At 43.8% G+C, this 5390-nt stretch overlaps 1 long non-coding RNA gene across 1 annotated transcript; it reads right to left on the bottom strand.

Moving 5' to 3' along the window:
• Nucleotides 1-2739: 2739 nt before the first annotated feature.
• Nucleotides 2740-3568, bottom strand: LOC133273422 (uncharacterized). The gene is made up of 2 exons (XR_009744786.1): nt 3434-3568; nt 2740-2820 (listed from the first exon to the last, which is right to left on the bottom strand). It is a non-coding gene; the product is annotated as an uncharacterized LOC133273422 (long non-coding RNA).
• Nucleotides 3569-5390: the final 1822 nt, after the last annotated feature.

The raw sequence follows: 5390 nt of genomic DNA, 5'->3' as shown, positions 1-5390 counted from the left end.
CTACTTCCCTTACCTCTCTCCTTTTGTTTTTTTAAACTCAGGACACTTTTTCATTCTTCTTTGTTTACAGATATCCTGCTTTTTCCACCCTCTTCTTGTTTGTTTCTTCATTTTGCTATTTTCACTGTGGTTGCTGGAGCTCCCCTGCTTGTTCTGATGAATATACAGTTAGAGATATTCTTGGTTTAAAAAAGTTTCCAATCTAAATAGAAAAGAAAGGAAAAAAAGAATTTGGAAAGAAAGGAAACACTATCTCCATTTTACTGAGGGAAAACTGTGGCAATGAAAAAAATCAGTATTTTAGGTCACACAGAAAGCCTGTAGCTGAACCAGGAGGAAATGTGAAGCCTCCCAGATTTCATTCCTTGCCTTCTTCATAATTTCGTGATGATTTTTTGCAAGTGTCTGCAGTGTAATGATTTGCAGTGTGACAATAATGACAGTGTCCACAAAGGAGCAGACTTCCTACATTACTATGGGTTTTCAAGCTTACCATAAACTTGATTACTTGGTGTACACTGTACTACAAACTAATAATTATTTTGAGAAAAACAGTTTTATTGAATTTTTTTCCATGACCAATTCACATCTTATTGTGAAAGCCCACCACATAACCAACCCTGTAAGTCCTAACATCTGGATATAACCAATGAATTCTTTGGAGAAAATTGGAGTGAACCAGTTTTCCTGGTTGAAGTCAGCACCATTAAGATGAGCGCTGATCCACATCATAATAAATTCACAGAATTCACCTCAGTCTGTGTTCCAAATCTTTATTTGAAATAGGTGTCATTATTAACAACTGCTGGTTGTTTCTGTGATTAATATTTGGCACTAAATGCAGTATTAACTGACATTTGCAGTATGTGATCTCATGGAGGAGTTGTGAGTACCCAGACATGTGTCTCTGGGGTTAGCTGGATATTCATCACCAGTTATTGCTTGCTTCTTACTGTTTTAACCTGCTCCAGGGAGGTCATTTCTCTCTGCATCCATTCATTCTAGGGAGATTTTGCATAAATTTGTCATGGAAAGGAGCACAGAAAGACTGCAGAACTTCTGAACCTCTCCATATATTATGAATAATGACTAAGGATATGCCAGTATGGAGCTGCAGAAAACCTGGGGGCACTCACCTCCCTAGATCCTATGATTATATGGATGCCTTTGCAACAGCTGGGAGAGTCAAATGGGTACCAGCAGCACTGCACATTTTGTCCTCTAAAAGATGAGGATTCAAGCCAGGATTTGGTGGCGGTTGGTTGAACTGAGAGCCTCATTGTGTGCCAGCCTTAGGGCAGCCACCCTGCCCAGGGCCCTGCTAGTAAAGCTGCACGTTTACCTCTTGGTAGTGTATGATCAAAAGCAAACCAACCTTGCGTTCACACAGGCCAGCTGTCTGACAGAAGGTGAGAGAGTAAATCCCTCTGGGGCTGCCAACTTCACCCTGTACAGAGCCAAGCTTTCTGCACCTGCAATGTGGCCTTGGGCCTTCATAGGACATAACCACCATGGGGCAAATGTGGTTCTGATGGAAGTCCATTAGCTTGGGCAGGCTTGTAGCAGAGGTGTGTGTGGCACTGCGTGTGCACATCAAGCCATGTCTCACTTCAGCTGTGCTTAAATTCCCCTCTTTTGCTAGTGTGTCTGTTGCTCCCGAGAGTAGACTGGGAGAACTAATCAGACTATACAAATATAGTCATGCAGCACAGCGTAAATGTGATTTAAACATATTTATGCCACCAAAGGGATTCTAGGATTAGTGTAATTGCTTTGCATTTGTCTCAGTAAATGTGATGCGATTAATTCATATAATTGGCTTGCTGCTGCACTGAGGCATAGGGATGGGAAGGGAATACAAAGTGCAGTCTGCTGAGGCTGCCCCCACTGATGGAGAAGCTTCTCAGATAGAGAAGCCGATGCTCACATCCACTCAAACCGAAAACTAGCAAATGAGTGCAGTGACATTAAAAACAAAATTCAAACCCACCAGCAGCCTCCTGATGAAGACCAAGAGGTGCCAGAATGAAAATGAGAGCTATGTCAAATTCTGATCTTGCAAACAGCGACGTAAATATGGAGTAACTCCAGTGAAATCTATAAAATGGTTTTGAAATGGGCCTTGAGGGTCTTATTTACAGCACATAAATTTAGACACTGACTCCCAGATTTATGATGCTACAGGCTCCATCGCAAGTTAGTAGGTACCTCAGAGGGATTCAGAGGTACCCAAGGTAAATTTGTGCTCTACACCGTTCTAAAAGAACCAATCTGTCTCTCTGTTAATGGTAAAGACAGTCTGGGGAGATAGACTTGTCACATTACTGACTGAATTAGGTGTGTAAAATTAGGCAGAATGAAAATGCCCTGAAGTATACAGAACCCTAGAAAGAAAAAGTGACCCCCTCAAAAAATCTATGGTTAATGCAAAGAACATTGGGTGTCACTGTTACATACCAGAGGCCTTGAAGGCTGGAATCTGCTCCCAGGCTTTTACTATCATTAAGACCATCTTCTCTTTTAGAAGAAGATTTGCAGCTTCAGTCCAGTTTCTCTCCTTCCCATGTTCTTGATATCCTCACTGAAGCGTTACAGCATGGTTCAGTTAGAAAAATACTTGCTGTAGTTCCCATGCCTAAAATGCTTGAGGCATCCTACCTGGATCCAAATGGAATTCTGCACTAAACACTGTACTATTTGGCACACTCAGGTTGTACTGGGATTACAAAAGTGCACCTGCAAGGGCAGTCCTTTTTTGATTCTCCAGCTCATATTAGCTTCCTGACTTGTACTTTCACATGCAGAGCCAAAGATGAGTGCCTGTAAAGGGGCATGGTCAATGGAGTGGGGCAGGATGCTTGACATACTAAGTACCTCTGGCCTCTTCAAGGCAAAGTTAAACAGTTAAAGTAAAGGTGGCTCACCTAAACAGCTGGTCTCCCCTGAAATGCCTGAGTCAGGTGATGGCAACCAGCATCAGAGTAATGACATCTTCTTCTCTCAGCTCCCAGCCTCAGCTACTGCTGAGGGAACTTGCTCCCTGTTAACGCTTAGGGGTTAGTCACCAGCTCCTTGCTGAGAAAGGGACCTGACTGAAGCCACACAGATGGGCTTAATGTGCGCTGTCACACTCAATTTGGCATGTCATCAGGTGTGCTAGCACTCCTCCAGGGTCACCAGGCTGTCGTTTCTGCAAATGTTTCCACTGACCAGAGAATAGCAAAAAGCATCACTTGTAGATTGCTGGCTCTATTGCCAGCCACACACTGAGCTTTTTTTCATCAGAGAAAAAGAGACAGGAGTTCCCAAGGATTTTAGCACTGGACACATTTCCAGACCAACTTACAATATTAACTATAGCACAGGCCTCCATATGCAAAGGAGAGATCTCACTTGGTAAGCTTTCATCTTCGTGGCCTCATAGATGACCTACCTGAGCCAACCTGTTGAGCAGAAGGCAGGATGGCGATGGCTTCATGATTTTGAAGAGATAAGAGGTTTTCTATTACTGTACTGCCTCTTCTGCATTGCCTTTGCAGCTCAGTGCTTTGCTTCCTGCAGATTTCCTGGAAGGTGGCCTGTATCATCCTAACCTTCTGCAGTGACAGTTCGTCAGCTCGCATCTGGAACACAATTTTTTGGCAGCAACTGAGGTTTCTTTCCTCCACACAGAATGCATCTTTGTCACGTTCAGCAAGCTGGGCTCTTCAGCCTCAGAAAAAGGCCCTTTTTGAAGCACCTCCTCAAAGTAGCTGTATCCCTCAGCCTTGTTTACCTCATTCTCTGCAGCTTCTGCAGCTGGGGGCAAAGCTGTGGAGACCCACAGCTGCAACTGCTTGGGTAGTGCTGGGGAAAAATTGTTGCTGTCTGAAGGCAGCACCTCCACCAGCTTTTCCCCTGGAGCCCTGGGGATGAGCTTCCTGGCACAGAAACCTTCCAGCTCATGACAGACAGCCTTGGGTGTTTGAGTCAGCTACTCCAAAAGAACTTGATCATGGCACAGGGAAAGAAAAATCATGTGATTTTGACATCAACCTGTGAAATCTGTGATTCACAGTTAAATTCTTCTGGGCATTTCCTGGTGCACAGCAGATGCTGTCTCAGAATGCACAAAGCCTGCCATGAATACAGAGGGGCATAGAGACTCCCCCAGCTCTGAGTACACAGCTTTGGGGAACCCCCCCGCATGTGTAAGAAAAAAGTAAAGCAGAAACTGGCTGTCTGCTTAAACAAGGCTGGGGTAGTGTGGCTAAGCAGTATCCCAGCTCCTGCAGGCTCAGACACTGATTCTTCAGCTGTATCTTCTTGGCCTGAGACTTTTGTAACTGGGACCTCCCACCACTCTCACATTCAAGGACCAGACATGTCTGAGCTACTTAACTTGCAAGACTGAATAAGTCTGAGTACAATCAGGGCAGGGCAGCCAAAGTCTGGAGCAAATGGGTTACAGAGAAAGCATCATAACTTTCTCTAGCAAAGCATCCATCTTCTGGATGACACAGTGTTCTGCAAGGCCTGCTTCTGCTTAGGTTGAAGTCACAAACACATCAATTCTAGGCAATGATGTTTCCATTTGTTCTCCTTTGGGCTAGGCACTGGTTTCTGAATCTTTCAGTACTCTGCATTTCTCATGCATCATCTCTATTGCAGATGAATTATGAGACTAGATGAAGTCAAAACCTGATTTAATTCTCTCCTCTTAGTTCAAAAGCCTTAGGCTTCCTCCAGCTTTACACCCCTTGATACTCCAATGCATGCAACACCCTGGAGCCAAACTTCTCATCGGTGCAATGACTACAAACATGGCAAAACAAATTCCGTTCTCAAAGAGTAACTCCTGATAGCTGACGGTGCACTTGCCGTGGTGTAATGAGGCATAGAATTTGCTCCAATGTGTTTTTAATACAACTAGAGAGACTTGGGCTATTTATTACGGGAGTCATATAAACAAATCATTCAAACAAAATCCTTCTAATTTTGCAGCAGTCTAGACATGCAGTATATTGCGAAGCCATGTCTAAGGACAGTGTCATTAAAATTTTTATCCTTATTTCCAGTTCAGAGGAGAACTGAGGATAAATGTGACAGTCTGGCACCTAACATATTATCCCACAGTACCTAAAAGGAGTGTCAGAGTCATCTGAAAAGCCCTTTGATTATTGCATGATAAGAAAGGTTTATTTCATGTCGGCTGTGCTGGGATAACATTGTCTTTGCTGTGTTAGGCCAAGTTTGCACACTTTCTGTGGGAACCCTCCTCATTCCAACGAAATGGGACGATAGGAAGCATTTTATTAGAGCTTACTGGAAAAATGTGCCAGAAGTGCCAAGGAGCCGGGACTGCTGTCCAGCTGGCTGAAGACAGACAATGCGTAAATCGCAAAACGTCA

The sequence above is a fragment of the Pezoporus flaviventris genome, unplaced genomic scaffold (assembly GCF_033815535.1).
Source record: "Pezoporus flaviventris isolate CSIRO_AGI_PZ_B2104156 unplaced genomic scaffold, CSIRO_AGI_Pfla_v1 ptg000031l, whole genome shotgun sequence".
Lineage (NCBI taxonomy): Eukaryota > Metazoa > Chordata > Aves > Psittaciformes > Psittacidae > Pezoporus > Pezoporus flaviventris.
This window is presented reverse-complemented; position numbering and strand designations above follow the sequence as displayed.